General features: G+C 43.5%; 1 long non-coding RNA gene across 2 annotated transcripts; it reads right to left on the bottom strand.

Moving 5' to 3' along the window:
• Positions 1 to 1276: 1276 nt before the first annotated feature.
• Positions 1277 to 15660, bottom strand: LOC135314054 (uncharacterized). 2 transcript variants are annotated; one of them, XR_010373539.1, is made up of 5 exons: positions 15494 to 15660; positions 14567 to 14671; positions 9723 to 9817; positions 3699 to 4075; positions 1277 to 2568 (listed from the first exon to the last, which is right to left on the bottom strand). It is a non-coding gene; the product is annotated as an uncharacterized LOC135314054 (long non-coding RNA). The 2 variants fall into 2 exon arrangements; XR_010373540.1 differs by lacking the exon at positions 9723 to 9817.
• Positions 15661 to 16823: the final 1163 nt, after the last annotated feature.

Raw genomic sequence — 16823 nt, 5'->3', positions numbered from 1 at the left:
TCGGAGGGGTGAGGTTTTTTGCAGTTTCTTTGAACTTCTTGCTCCATTCTCGAGAAGCACCGAGGGTATGCTCAGAGCACCACGGTGGTATCACTTCTGTACCCTCCAAGCAGAGGATCCAAGCACTGCTGACCTGACAGATGGACACAACCGTCACAAAAAGCTTCCAGGAATACTCACACATTATATGCTTTCTTTATTCTCCAGGAGCACAAACACCAGTGAAAACCTGACCAGTGAGGAACATATGCAAACAGAACGTCATCATGGCAACAACTAATTCATTTTTTAAATTCCAGGTAATATTTTCAGACTTCTTTTTTGGCATGGTTCCCCAGGTCCTATCCAAGTATCCGATGTCCACGGCTTCCTAAAACTTCGTGGCAGACGCCATTCTGGTAGAAAACCAGAAATGCCTTCCTGACCCAGCAGATTATGTCATGCCTCTGAAATGCGAGATCAAATCCAATCCAGCTACCTGTCCATCTCCAAACTGCCTATCAATTAGTATTAGACACTAATTTGATTAAATCAGTATGTTGAAATTTTATTTGATTCCACCTAAGGAGTATAATTCCCCCTGCGTGTTCTCTGTAACCCACTAATTTTCCAATGGAATGGGAAACATGGGTTGGGATTTGGAGGCTGTTTCTTCTACTTGTTAACATGTGAGCTCAAAACCACAGTAAAAAATAAATCCATGCAACTTGGTAGAATGAGACTTGCCAGTTTAAGAGAAAACGGCTTTTTACAGAATAACCCAGATGGGGAAAAAAAAAGTATACATTTAACTCTGAAACCTGAAGTGTTCTTTGAGGGAAAACGAATACATTTTAGCCTTAAAGGGATCACAGACTGCAATTATATAATTCTTGTCAACTGATGTTAAAGATAGGCTGGAAAGAATGTATGCTGAGGCCCTGCAATAAAACGAGCTCCTTTACTCCTTTCAAATGTTTGCAAGCCTTGGAGGTTATCCAAAGGTCGAATACAGGAAAAGTCTTGGTGAACAGAAAACATAATCATGAGCTTTTTTAATATGGGCTCTTTTTGTAATAAAATAAAATTATTGTAAGGGAAGGGAGGGCGGGCTCTGTCTCCTCAGATCTAGGGCCAGGGGGGCTGAGTTTTAATCAGACGCTGCTGTTCTCCCCTCCTCTCTCCTCCCCAGCCTGTCACTACACGGAGAGAAGCCAGTGGAGGTGCACTGGGTGCCGGGTGCGCTGCAGAGGTGCAAAGACCCAAGCCTGGCACTGAAATCCCTTGACTTTGCTGCGATACAAGGACATGTTTCCCGAGAGGGAGGTGGAGAGAGATCTTCATTGCCAGCCATCTTTACTCTTTCCAAATGTTCTGTGGCTTTACTCATGACCATCTGTGGTCAGGGAGCTGTTTTCTTTCACCCAGAGTACTTGGTGGCACTGCCTAGACATCCCACCTGGGGTGCAGCAACAAATCAAACGCAGGCACCTGGCACTGCATTTGGTTCAGAATTTTTCAATGCAACTACAGATTTGACCCCACCTCCCTAGGCTGATAAACACAAGCCTGGAGCAGCAAACCATGAAGTATTTGTAAGGAATTAATGAAGCAGACATTTGCTGAAGGCATCAGGTTCTTCTGAGTTGTGATCATCCTTCGTAGGAAAACCTGGAAGACACACCAAGGCTGGCTTTGTTCTAGTCCCATACTCTCTGTATCACATTATCACCATTTACCTCTTATGGTGACTGCCCCATCATCCAACTCTTACTACAACACAGACTTACCTATACCTCACAGGCTGAGAAAACAATCTTACATCAAACAATGGTTTTTCCTCTCAAAAGTCAGAAGCCTGTTTTAATCATCAGTCTGCACCGCCTGGGGAATGTGATTCATGCTGACAAGTCCACCACTGTTCTGAAGATGATGTTTCCCATTTCTTGAATTTCTTCTGGACTTCTGTCCTGCATTTCACCATTATCAATCTGGATAGAGAGACCTTTCCCATTCCCTGCTCCAGATGCATAAGCAGAATTAGAAGAAAAAATTATACCTACCATTCCCATCTAGGCAAGAAACACACTTCAGAGCTGGAGCAAGATGGATAGACTCGTAAATGCACCTGCTTTGTTAGGATCTGAAACTAATTCAAATCATCTGTGTTCCCATGGACTATTTCTTGGCCTACAGGCATGAAAGCTTGACCACGTGTTTAGAGTACAACTTTTTTTTATAATTTCTTGCCCGTATCACATTTTCTAACATGAACAGCACACTTTGCTCTCCTTCATCTTTGAGGAAGAGGTGCAGAGCAGCCATTTCACAAAACCAGGAGACAAGGGCCTTCAGAAGACCTGTGTGTGGAATATGGCATATCTTTATTTTCAATAGTATGGGCAGTCACCAAGGAGATGTAACTGTCAGCAGTCACAGTGCCAGGGTATCAGCCCCCCCACTAGGTTCGACCCAGACCACCACCTCTCCTTCATTTCATTTCACCTTTCCCTCTTTCACCCATTCCTCCTCCTCCTGCTGAGTGGTGTTCCTTGGCATTAGCCACATGCTCCTCCTCTTCTCTTTGAGCTGAAAAGTCAAGAGAATAAATACATGAGCACTGGAAAAGTCACTAGAAAGTAAGCTGCTGATATTTAAAACTAAATGTCCTATTCAGAGGCTGATTTAGACAATTGTTTTGGCATGTGCCTAAATCCAGCAGATCTCTGTAAGACATAAAAACACGCTGAAACTCAAACACACATTGAAGAGCCCCTCCTGACTGGAGCTACTTGCCCAAACTGGGGGATAAGTTAAGATATCCTACAGAAATGCCATGTACTCAGGACAGCTCTGGGGCCCAGGAAACAGTGATAGCAGCAAGCTGACCCTGCAAACCAAAATTAAATCAGAGCCCGGGGAGATGAAATCCAGATTTTCCTGCGAGCAGAAGGTGGATGCTCGGTGGTGCTGCAGGCAGGCAGCTTTTCAAATGAGCTCCACACATGGGAACAAACATGTCCAAGGGCCTCACACCCAATGGGGAGCTGCTGGGTGCTGAACACATCTGAAAATCTGGTGCTTGGAGTGGGCACTGAGCCCTGGCAAATCCAATTCCCAGCCCTGCTGAAAATCTGTCACCACATCGTCAACGTTAAAAGACAGGTTTTTCAAATGGGAAAAGTGCATTTATCACCCTCAGCAAACTCACGAACAACACAAGGCATAATTGCTCAAATGTCAAATAAAAATTCTCGGTTGAGTAAACACCATACGTGGACCTTTTTTGATCCCCAAATATGAATGTTTTAGAACAGGATGAGCATGTGGTCAGCGGGGCTGTAATGGAGAATGCTTTGTATCCTTAACTATACCAGGCGTGATAAAGTGCCCGCTATCATGAAAAAAGCTCATCTGAAAGACAGAGGGAAGCCAGATGGGAAAAGAGCAAACTCTCAGCAGGAATTTCAGGGTTTTGGTTTTTTTTTGATTGCTTTCAATTTTTCCAAAATAATGATCTCCCCTATGCTCGAGGCTAAGCAGAAGTACGGTCCCATCCACCTGAAGCATTCAGAGGGCAAGGCTGAAAGGCCAGGTTTAGCTTCGGTGCTGGAGCTGCAGCCTCCCATGCCATTGGGTATCTGTGGGCCTAGCCAAGGGGAACATGCACCCACAGACCCTTCACCCCAGTGGGAACCCAAGGCTGCTGGGGTTTCTACCTCAGCGATTGCTGATTGCAACACCTTGGCTACTTCTGATATTGCAATCCTTTCTGCTGCCCGGGCAAATGCTTCAGCAAGTCTTTCTGCCTCTGGGTTTTCTGATGCTTCCACCACTATTGCTGCTGGTCCTTCAGTAGTGGCCACTTGTCCACCCAGACCTGCTCCCTCTGGGCTTTCCACCTCCCCTGTTGCTGCTGCTTTTTCTATTCCTTCCACCTTGGCTTGTGATGCTGTTGCATTCTTCTCTGCTCCCTCTGGTGCTGTGACAGCCAGCAGTTCCATGTCCCCTGCAAGGTCACCAGCAGCCAGTGTAGCAGGAGAACCCTTCCCAGGGAAGAGCACAGGCCTGTAGAGTCAGAGAGCTGGCCCGTATCCTGTTGGTAGAAATGGAGAGTGTGAAGCAGCACAACTATGAACAAGTGCATTTCTTAGCATCACTGCAAGTGGACCGGTGACAGGTCCTGGAGCCAGCGAGGGCTGCTTTTCAACAGCCTGTCTTTTCTGTAGAGATATGGAGCAAAAGGCTGGGACCCAGAGCATCCATGCAGTAGCACAGCTTTGACTCTCCCATCCCAGCCCCATGTTCTTCTGTGGGCAGCAGCCACTTTTGCAGCCTGAACTGAGACCAAGCACACAACTGTATACTGAAACATCTTTAGTGCTTCATATCATGTGGTTTGTGTAGCAGAGACTAATAGCAGGCTTGAGTCAGACAGACAGACAGTTTCCGCTCATGCATGTCACTTTTGACCTGCAACATCCTCCCTGGTGCATTGTGCACTCCCCATACACACCCTAGGCTGCTGTGCTTCAGAATCTCTGCTGTCACAGTAAGTTTTCAATTGGCAAGTTCCTCCCAATACCATGGGAGGACCATCAGTTCAGGTGAAATTTTCATGATCAAATTATTGTTTCTGGTAAACACACAAAGGACATTGTTAGAGGAGTCCCATAATTGTCTCATATATATATTAATCAACTTTTGTATTATAAAGATGGCCTGTAAAATGTAGCTCTGCTGTCAGGTCAAGACACAGGTTGCAGTGAAGTAAATGAGTAGCTCTCATAAGAAACTTTGAGAGAGTCATACCATAGATGCTACTCCTCTTTAGTAATACCTAACCAGTCCAGAAGTCAGGACCAGTGTGAGAAGTGATACAGGATGGAGTCAATTGAATGAATTCAGAGTATGAGTTTAGGAGTCAGAAAGAGCCATTGGGTCTGCTCACACCCACTGGTGTGGGCAAAAAGAAATCACCATTTGATTAATTCCCCTGTGTTTTGGCCCAAGTCTCTCATGGAGACTAGTGCAGGCACTGGATTAACACACAACTAGCTTTTGGGTATATGACTACACAGCAATACAAAGAGATTCTTGTAGCACGGAGGCATCTTCACACTGACTGTAACCCTGCCAGCACAACACCAGGGTTTGGCGCAGCTCACCAACCCCCTGCACACCTCCACGGGCAGTCCCAAGAAAAGGACAAATAACACTTGTCAGATGTGCTGAGCAACTGTGATCGGCAGGGGACCCTGATGCAAGCACATGGAGGATACTGGCTGTTCCCGGCTCACACATGCTCCACAAACCACTAGCAGGGAACTGCGGCAGGCCTGATGAAATAGTGATGACACTGATGTTCAATGCCGTTTAGCATCAGTAATTGAAAAGGAGGAGGAAAAATAAGGTGGAAAGCTATGAAAGGATGGGATGGAATAAACAAGAGGTGCTGGGGTAGGAAAAGGGGGAAAATGATATAGAGAAAAAAGGGAAAAAGAAGGCTGAGAAGGTAGAGAGCAAAAAGCTGGAGAAGAGGAAAGCAGGCTGCAGATCACCGCTACGAAGAGAAGGAGAGTTGTGCCCAACTACACTTAGAGAGAAGACCAGGGGTCGAAAGCCACCTGAAGCAGCCTGCCACGCACACCTACATCCTTGTGGACACAAGTCAGTCACTTGCTCATGCCATTGAAAAAGCTACCTGCATGTCTGCTTCATTAAATAGTAACCCTGGAGGTCTGCTGACAAGAACATACTTCTCTCTCCTTTGGTAATTAGCCCTGAAGGCTGGTCACGCTCACTGGCCATGAAACGCTGCAACAAGCAGCCTTTTCATGCCACAAGCTTTACCTTTGTCCCTGTCTGTTCCCATCAGCCTGACAAAGGTAGGCATGATGCCTGTCTGACACCTGTGCTCCTCAGCCGCATTCATGATCTCCCCCTGCCAAGACGGGTGTAGATGTCTCTCAACAGGGCAGATATGAGCTTGCTGGGACAGTTGGCTGGTGACCACAGAAACCAGGAACTTTCAGCCCTTTCCTTCTGCTTGGGAAAAAAACAAGGGCAGACTCAGGAGTGGCAATTCACTGCCAGTCAGCTTAAGACAGCTGCAATTCGATATGCTGGGAAGAAGAAGGGTCTTATGAGGCTCCAGAGATACAGGAGAGGAAGCACAGGGTTTTGTGTAAGGAGCTGGACAAGAACTGAAGGCTCAGCCCTTCTGCAGAAGGCTGGGCACACTGTTTGCTCAGCAAACCTCATCCTAGGGTTGAGCAGCTTTCTCTTACTTATGCCACCGAGGGCAGGACTCCTTTATGCACTGCATGGCCAGTCACGACAAGTCTCTGGTCCCAGTTAGGAATATAGTCATAAAAGCAATAAAAGACCTAAATCTATTTTAACGAACATAAAACGCCTCCCGAAGTTCCTGCAATGTGGGCTGAGTTAAGCTAAAGCTGACATGAACTCAGTGTAAGGGATTAATTTTTTCTTTTTTTTTTTTTTTAAATTACTCTCCTTGTCAAAAAACAAAGGAGGCAGGTTAGTAACACTTACCCCTTTCAAAGACGTTAGGAACCTGAAAAGAAGCATGTATAGCCCAAAGCTCTAGCTTTATGATCACATTTCCCCTCCAAAATATTTTGGAGATAAATTCCAGGCACCTCAGCAAGGACAACAGTGCAAAGATTAAAAACAAACTAACATATTCCCAGTAATTCTCGGCAGCCTGTTCCAGCAGTGAGACCATGGACCTGGGAATGAAGCTTCAGCTGTGCTCCAACTTGAGATAAGACCGTGAGTAAGTCCCACCTGCCTCCCCAGCCTGCAGTCCCTCAACTGTAATATTCTGCAGTGGCGATGACTGGGAATTAGCAAAGGTTATTCCTTATTTTATGGTGTCTGAGGTCTGGCCACCCCAAGTGTGATTTTTCAAGAAGCTTGCTGCCTGCAGTTTTTGTACATATACATATTAGCATTTTGACCCACATTTGCATGGGGGGCAATTTAACCTCATAACCTCCAGTTTAACCTCATAAATTGCCTCTAAACCACCAGAAGATTACCCCTGCTGTCCCCAGGCGAGCAGGCTGGCAGGCTTTTGGATCAAGCCACCACTCCGCTGCACCACATTGTCAAAGTCCACCACCTCCCTGCCAGGATCACTCCAATGGCAGGCCTGCACACTAAGAGCATTCCCAGCCTGACCTGCTTTTTCTGAGCACTCACATACCTTGCTCAAGACTGTGCAATTTAGGTTCCTCCCATTTGCTGTACCAGCCCTGCTTCCTTCCATCAGAGCCCAGGCTGAAATCTGTTTTCTGCTCTATGGCAATTTTATTTATTCAAGGAAGTGGTTTGCAAAGCCCCTTGTTAAAAATCTCTCCCACCATTTGGCAGTCGTGTAGTTTGCCCCCAGCCGATTTGTTTATGTCTGACTAATGTTCATTGCTTCAGAATGAGTTTGAAGCTAATGCTGTGTAATTAAAAAATTAAATGTTTGATGGAATGACATCAAAACCAAAACGGACAGAAAAAATTATTTCCCTCTGATAGGCTGACCACATTGTACAAAACTCACTATTATAAGACTCTGATTACTTATAATTTTGCCAGACTTCAATCTTATGAATTAAAGCTTTCCATGGCTGTTGTCTGCACCAGCTGGAATTTGGGGTGAAAATTTCCGCTAATGCAGTTCATGCACTATGGGAACACTTTTTACCTAAGTTTAAAAAAAAAACAAAACAACAAAAGAACCAAACCCAAAACCAAACAAACCCCAAACCAAAATAACAAAAACAAAAAAATACCCAACACCCCTCTTCCCCCCAAATGGATATCTCTTGCAGGCATTTGGTTGAATAGGGTCGTTGCTATAGTTTGGAGCACTGCTTTAAAATTTGGCAGGAAGGTCACAATGCTGCCAGGGAATGATTTTTTTACAGGGAGAGTAATGCACCTTTGGTCAAGCTATGAGCTCCTGAAAAAAAATCAGTTTGCACATGCTCCGTAGCAATTTCTGATGGTTTGGCAGCAAAAATATTTTTCAAAGTCCTGACTTCATGATCTGAATATTCTTTTTGTGCAGTTTTGGTTTTCTTTAATGTAATCTATAAAAATAACCAGTGACCTTTAGTGACATCTAAACAGGCCCCCAGTTTCCTTCCATGGTTTGAAGACTTAAACAATAGCCCCAAAGAATTGACTCAATACTACACACACATGTACTCCATGCCTGGGAAACTGCTGGTTGTTGGTCAGCAGGAACAAGAAAAAGATTCAGAGTTCCAACGTGTGGCAGGTTCAGGCAATTTGGGGGACTGAGGCATGAAAGGCCTTTCACCTTTTGGGTGAAAGACAACATGGAGAAAAAATATTCTGGGTTGCCAGTGGACTTGGTGGCTACCCTCACCGAGCCCTTGGCATAACGTTTTCTATGCACCAAGCTTCCCAACTTCTTAGCGCAGGCTGCTAAAATCTTTTGGTGTGTCAGAGTAGAGGATTTGAGCTCCCAAACCAGCATATTCCTATAGGTAGGGCAGGGGCATAAATTACCCTTGTTCTTAAAGAAGGAGGAAAATTTCAGAATCCAAATAGGCAAAGTTCACCTGACACCAGCTTTTAACATGCGTCTGTAACCTCAGCCAGAAAGAAACCTTCAACAGCTCAACTGGGGGAACTGTTGCCTTTAGACCACAAGCAATATGCTTGAAACCTGAGAGAGGAAGCAAGCAGGTTTCTAAATAAATCAGGATTCTAGAAGCGGGGTCAACCTCCTGGCTGACAGTCACAATATGACAACCACCAGTGTTCAAGGAAAGCAGACAGTTTGCAAGCAAGTTATGTTGTCACTCTGAAGCCCCTGTCTCTTTAGAACTTTTCTATATACCTACCAAAACTGCTATTTACCCAACATAGCCATAGCACTTGGGTCATTAAACAATACTGATGGCAATGCCCGGAGAACTCCAAGCACCTATTGTAGTATCACCGAATTCCTCCTTTGATCACCATGGTCAGAAATATCTGATTTTTATCACTCTTAAATAGCTCCCAATCAGCTTTCAGAAGTTACCACAATGCTTATGATAGAACCTTTGTCAGGCCAGGGTAATCATTGACAAAACCAGAACAGCAGATCTCACTAGCTCAGCATTGTCAGTCATATGTGACCTTCTCCATGGACTCACTACCCCAGGAACAGGGTTTCAGCTTCCATTCTGAAGACTACTCCGCCTGTGTCAGAGCAGAAAAGGCTGTAAATGTAAAAGGCATTTTCCAAGCTTCCTGCAAAAGCCTGCAGAGAATAAAAGGGAAGAAAATTTGAAGCACGTTTGAGTTATTTCTGGAGGACACACACTCCTAAGCATAAAATAGGAACTTTCACATTCATATGTTGCTACTAGACCATTCAAAAGAAACACATCTTTCCCACACCTAGGACACAGAAAGCCTCTTCCTCATAAAATTCTGCCACCCTTCATCTGTGTCCCAGACGGTGCTTAGAGTATTTACTCTGGCAACATTCTGTAGTCACTGTTACGACCTAGAGATACCTGTACTCACTATCTTCCCCCCCCCCAGCTAAGATGGTCTAATTGACACGTATCTAACTAAACCCAAGCAGCTGCTTTTTCAGCATGTGCTTAGTATTCAGACTTAAAGGGCTCATGGGCCTCAAAGTTTGACTAAGCTCTCCAGCCATACTAGTTTGTCCAATAAAAGACAATTATCTCTACCTTGTCCAGCAGTAAAAATAGAGACACGTATCTTGTCTGATTCCAAAATTTGTCAGTCGAAAGGAAATGAAAACCCAGTGCTCTGATGAATGCTTCTGAAAACAAAATGGTCAAAAGTTATTTGAAATTAAGTTTATAAAAACCAAGAAATTATAGAAGTTAATATTATTTTACAAATTTCTGTTTGCTGTATGCTGATATGTTGCTCTCTAGAGGCTTTCCTATTCTTGAAAACTCCTAAGAAACTCAAAAACAAAACAAAAAAATAATTGGAAGTGAGCTTTAGGACCAAGACTAGGATTCAAGACCTCTCTACATGAGAGACACACATCCACACCCATGACAGCTTGTTTCAGTGAAAACAAAAAAGGTTATCCTCGGTTTTGGATGCATTCTGTAAAACTAGTGATAATTATAACTCAGTTGCAACACATCTAATGAATCACAGTGAGCAACTGACAGGTCACTTCAGCAGAAGAAAGATCAACTTTGCAATGGCCATTTAAAGAGGGAGCATTTTTACGTAATCATAAGTTACATAATTATATGATTAGTGCCCTAGTTTGTAGGTAGTCAAAACCCTAGTAATAACACACATAATAACCAATCTAATCCAACTTGCTAACGTGCAGTTATAACCCCATGTTCAGATAAGAATTTCTCTCTTTATTACCTAACTGGTGATGTACACTCTGGGAATTTTTGGATTGGCACTAAAGCACCAGGCATTATCTAGAGGAAATACAGTGGATTCAAGGGGTAGCTGTACAGTATATCAGCCAACTTAGGTGAAATTCTAAAGGGTTAAACACAGTAACTGGAATTTACAAGACTTGCATGTTCCTGAGGACTAAGAAAAAAAAGGGAAAAGTCACATACTTCGAAATGAAGCACAGAGTAGGCAGGTTGGTATAACTAACCTAGGAAAGACAAAGCAAAAACCAAAGAGTGCATTCAATTCACCTAAGATAGCAGCTATGTATTCTAGTGGAAGTGTTAGTTTCCTACCTCTAACATGTGCACACATTCATGTCCCTCAGTTACAGATCATAAACCTATTAGTCCAGTTACTTAATCTTGTATAGTTTAAGAAATATTAAAGACTTGAATTCTCTGGTGCATTTTGGGAATATTACAGGCTTTCAGTGCTCCTAACTCAAGTCAGCCACACAATCAGATGATTAAGCTAAATTCCCTTAAAAGAAAACCTTTATTTAATACTTAAACAAAAACATTGAGCTCTAAAAGAGTAAAGTGTTATTTAATGACCCTAATGGCAGTATGAGAGCCAGATGCAAGCTGCCCTGTGCTGTCCAAGCTCAGCTTCCCAGGAGTGATGCTCTGCATGACATAAACCCTCCCAGCAACAAGCCTGACATCACAGAGTAGCTCCACAACTTTTGTCTGCTCACAATGTACAGCCAGAGAGAACATCCATCTCCTCCTGCTCTGGGTGGGACAGAAGGACCAAAACTCTCCTTCATTAACTCCTTAACAAAAGCAGCCTTATGTTACATCAGCCACTAAATTGCATCAGCCGCTTACTACACCGAACCACAGCAGCTCTCAGAGCAGCTTTTGGGCTCTGCCTCTTCCCACCAAAACCAATGGGCATCTTGCTGAGTAGCAAATGGGAAAAGGCCTTGGACCATACGCACACTGTATGGCAGTGAAGTCCATATAGAGTATGCACAAAGAAAGAATAATTGAACCTTTTCTAGAAAGCAGCTGTCTTGGGGTTAGAAAGCAATGTCTGTTTATTAGTTAGCCAATAAAATAATTTAGGATTAATAAAGAATGAACACCCATTCATAAAGGAAAACCTTTACGAATCAATAATATATGGATGTACCAAGCTTTTCATTCAGTGAACTCTAATTACTGACAAACCCACAGAAGCAAGTAACCAGACTACTCTCAGAAGGACACCTGAAAAGCTCTCCTCTAATCACCACACTGCATCAGAGGAGCAGAGTTGGAAGAATAGAAGTAAGTCCCTACTGGATTCTCAGAGGAAGCTCTAATCCGAACCTACTGTCTACTGAGAAATGTTTTTGAAAGAGAAGGATCTGCCTCCCATCACAGAAGTTTCCTCCAGCATCTGAACTGAGCCAAGTGCAAATGAAACCTTGAACCTATGCCCAGCATGATCATCAAGAATTGAAACTTTCAAATTAGGACAATATAAGACATGCCAATAAAAATTTCTTTACTGCAAGCCCTGTTCTGATGCAAAAATCTTGCCTCACTTTCCTTCCAGCCCAGCTAAAACTTGGGCTATGCCAAATCTCCAGGGAGACCCCACTCACAGCATTTCTGACACAAGCCAGGGAGCAGTTGAAATTACAAAAGACAGTTCTCATGAGAATCTCAGATCAAAGAAACTACCTCCATTTGCATGAACTTTTAGATAAACATCCAAAAAAAGTTTAAAAGTTCACTGAGGGACTGACCCTTTTCTGCAGTCACACTCACACAAATCCTGTATTTGCCATTTGTCTTTATGGGTGGTAAGGCCTTTAGGGCAGGCGCCAGGACTTCCTATGCATTAGTAAAATGCCAGCACCAACCACCTCTAGTTCTAAATGGAGCCTGTGTGTCCTGCCACAGTATAAATAAAATTCGTAACCCATCCAGCTCTAACACAACTTTGTGATGACCCTCCCCTGATGTATCCATGCTACTCTAGGTTATTAAGGTCAAATTTAGTGAGATTTAACACATGACAGTGAATCATACATGGTACATCCAAATGATCAGAGACTGGGAAACTAGGCACACGATCAGGTCATATCAGAACAAAATTGAAAAATTTATAATAAAACTCATCTCTCTCTCGTCTCTCCTTTGCTTTAACCACCAGATGTTCTCCATTCAACTACCTTCTACCTTCTCTGAGATTTAAATTAGACCCAAATTACTCCCACAGACATGATTGCAGCACAGAAAGGTTGTAGGAGAACTATACTTTTGCCTTGGCATCCTATGGCTGGTAAAAGATATAAAAAGAAGTAAAAATCCTGTGATGACAAGCTAGGTTCAGGCACCCTAACTAAGAGCTCAAAATCACACTCTCCCTTGTATTAAAGAGAGCAGCTTCACAAAGACTCAAACCATAGATTATCTTCAGGGTTATTGTGATGTGACTATGAAGCTTTCTCGTCAGGCTGCCAGTGGGGGGGGCGGGGGAAGCTTTCTGAATCAGGCCCTTATCATTTATACCACATTACAATCCAAAATGAAAAATTACTTGCTCCAGATTTGATAGAATAAAGCATCTTGAGATGCCATAGAAGTACCCAATTTTCAATAAAGACATTAAACCTAAGCTTCAAAAAAAGGGAATAATTACATCGTTTTTTGCTTTGAGTTCTAATGTTAAAAGTGTCAATTTATAAAACTAGGTGAACATCCACAATTCCTAAGCAGACTGCAGCTAATTAGACCCCTTTTGATCTTTTATTTTGCCTAGAAGCTTATTTAACAACTTTACACAAAACTCAAGGTTTTGACACACTAGTGGACTGGGGGAGGGGGAAAGACCACAGAAAAGGAAAATTTTCTCTGCTGCTTGCTAAGGTAGGAGGCTCATCACTTCCCCAAGCACACAGGCTGTCAGCAAACCTGGGAAACTCTAGTGAAGAGAGTGACTGCCTCTTATTTGAGCTGTCTGGATAGAGATATGATAGAGAACAAAATATTAAAAACTGAATCAAAGCACAAATAGAGTTGTTACTAATGCTCCAGCTTTAGAGGAGGCAGTCGCATAGTGGGTCGTGGCCCATTACACTAAATAACATCTAGGGTCAACCATAACTACATGAAGGTCAGATGTGTGCTGCTAGGTGATTGGCTGGCACACGCGAGACCTTGCTTTGTCCACAGAGAAGGCCCATATCCCTCCACTGGGAAGCAGCAGGAAGACTGGCACACAGGAGTTTCTAAAGCCCTTTGAGCTACTGGGACAAAGTTGTTTAGAAGCAGCAGTGATGCTGTGCAGGGGTTGAGAAACAGCCAACGGCAGATAGAAACAGCCAAAAGGCAAGCCAAGCCCCCTCCCCTTCTTTCCTCCAGAGCAAAAGAGCTGGTACTAATATCCTCCCCATGTAACGCATCTGCAAGAGGAGACCGTTCCCACTGTGGATAATCCCCACCCTGCCTGTGCATCCTGGTGGGTGTCTCTGCAATCTTTGGCAGAGGACAACAGTTTTGCATCATCCCCCTACATTGCAGTATCCCTCCCACTCCCCTGGAGTGAGGGACAGCCCTGAATGCAGGAAGCCAGGCTAGGAAGTAGGACATGGAAAAGGAACAGCAACAGAGGGAGGAGGCAGGGGATGGAAGGAATGAGCTGCTTCGAACAGCATAGCTGTCTCTGCAGTAACATGCTCCTGCCTGCAACCAGATCCCATCATATTGGGAGCTCGATAGATCTGAAACGACCATAACCATCTGGATTTACTAATTCAGCTGTGTTAATCTAACAGTAACAAACATGGAACCTGGTCTAAACCTCAGACCAATGCTAGTAACAGCCCTCCAATCCTGCCCTGTCACCACTTACTCTTAACTACCTTCAGTCTTGAGATGGGAAAATCTGAGTTTACCTGATAACTGAATTTATCTAAGATTCCTTGTTCAAGTAGGAATAAATATGCTAATGACAGCTCTCAGCCCCCGAGCTGTTACAGCCTCCCTACATTCATTCTATGCAACCACGTACCCACCCAGAGGACCCCAACTACACCCCTAGGCTGTGCTCTGACTCTCCCACCCCAGACTCACAACCACTAAGAAAGCTTAAACCACTGCCTTCAGTTTCTTGAAAAATTGATCTTCCTCACCCAGTTCAGAGGCTTGCAACTTTAATTCCTTGCTCTCCTCCAGGTGCATCAGCTGAGTGGGGCTTCAACAGAGGAAGGGAAGAAGGAAGTGATCACAGACAGCACCTATGCAACAGCAAAGAGCTGTTTCACCCCTCATGCTGTGCATCACAATATTAATGATTTCAAAGAAAACCATTTGCAAAGCTAAAAGCTTAATGTAGTAACAAAAATCAATACTGTGCTCAAGAAAATCCCCCAATTTTGGAGACTTTAAAGCAACATTCAGTTAGACAGCGTTAGGGCATTCCCTCCAGTAACAGTGGCCTGGCAGACCATTAGAGAGGGGAGGCTGCTTTAATTTATCCTCTTTGTTATTCTAATATAGATCCTCCCTTTTCAAATGGTGTTTGTACCTTTATACTGCAATCTGGGTTCATAAATAGAACAAGTTCTAAAAGCTAGGATCAATACATCCCGCATTGCCTTTCAGGTAGGAGGCAGAGAGAGCACAGCAAAAAGGAGAGGGCCAAATACCTTGCTGACACAAACAGCAAGTTCCTTGACACTGCAGTTTTACCATTTAAAATACAAGCCCAAGTATGGACTCAAAGTTAGTGAACTAAATTTGGGGGGGAAGGAGGGGGAATCCAGACAAGCCCCAGACAAAAAAAAACTAGTCACCCTTGTATCCCCAGAGCAGCTCTCTGCAAATAAATACAAGCCTTTTCCAAAGAATTTATCATGTATCATTACTAAAACCACTGGTAAACAGTACTGTCCAGATGCAGAAACTTAGCAGGGAGGCTGAACTGCCCTAGGTGACAAACCAGAGAGAGGACCCAGCTCACTTCCCTGCTGCCCGCACTGCCTTTGGCACAGAAGCTTCCCTCCTTCCCTCCCAATGCTCCATGCTTTCCAGACACCTGAGAATTTTAAGTAATTTACCTGGAACTATCCATAGGCAAAACAGTAATCATAAAGTCTCCTTTTGCCTGCAAAGGTAAATGCTGTTTTAAGGTACAAAACAAATTCTGTGAATCCATGGAAATACTGATCCCTTGTTTCAGAAGAAAACTTCAAATGCTGTGAGTCTGATCTGTCTCTCTTTAAGAAAGGATTATTCCCAAGGTTTGCTTGTTTGTTTTTGCATGCCAGACTCCTGCCCTCTGAGCAGAGGTGGAGCATAGGAAGGCATTTCCCTTGCTTGAAAATCTTCCTAAAGGAAGCAAGCTTAATAAACAACAGCAAACTGTCCAACAGGCCTCCTCCTTGGCTCCCAATAAACAAGGAGCAGAAGGAAATGGATCGAAAAGAACTCCACCACACCCCAAAAAAATACCGGAGGGAAGATTTTGAAAAAGCAACCTGTCAATATTTCATTTTGCCCCTAAATGTCAATGAAATTTGAAAGAATTTGCATGTTGTGCAGAAATTCCAGAATGAAAACTGGTCCATGCATGAAAGTCTCATGCAACTTCAAGAGTCAAATAAGAACTAGCTATACAATTTATAGATACCGGATTAATGTTCAGGAATGGAAGATGATCTCTAAAAGTTGCAGGGACAAGTGACAGGTTAGTACACAGGGTTATGAAGTGCATGGGTCACCCCTGGGTGCTCTGAGGTGTCCCTGTAACCCAGGATCATTCGTGCATCCTTAGAGGAGAGTATGCACCAGGCACAGAAACTTGCCCATAATATCTTTTTTTCTGATCTAATTGATATGGGTTTCTCAGGTTGACATTTTCCTAAGGGACAGAGATACTCTCTGCTTCTATTACATACACTTGCCAGATCCATATAGCTCTTATCTGCAAGAAAGAAATCCCCAAGGATTCAAAATATTTTAAATAAAAAGCCTAAGCAAATTAAAAACAAACCCTCTCCTGCCACTTACTCAACAAGCACATGCAACCCTACCAAAACACACTGCTGCTAATGCTTTGCAGCAACACTTACTCAACACCAAACAAAAGCACATATAAGTCACCAAGTCAGTTGGTAAAATCAGATCTAATATGTCAAAATATTTCAGTTTCACCCAGACACTCTTAGTGCTAAATATTCATTCCATCTCTTAATCCTTCTGCCAGGCAAGCCAGATTTCCTACTAGAAAACAAAGTGAAGTAACATGTCTAAGATCACAGAGGAATGTTGCCTGAATCTAAATAATAACTAACATCTCATCCCTCAGTCTGTCCTCCTCCAAAGAACAAGGCTCCATTCCTTCCACTTCACTACATTTCACCTTGGCTTTTATCCACTGCTTATTCC

The sequence above is a fragment of the Phalacrocorax carbo genome, chromosome 6 (genome assembly GCF_963921805.1).
Source record: "Phalacrocorax carbo chromosome 6, bPhaCar2.1, whole genome shotgun sequence".
In the NCBI taxonomy this organism is placed as follows: Eukaryota; Metazoa; Chordata; class Aves; order Suliformes; family Phalacrocoracidae; genus Phalacrocorax; species Phalacrocorax carbo.
This window is presented reverse-complemented; position numbering and strand designations above follow the sequence as displayed.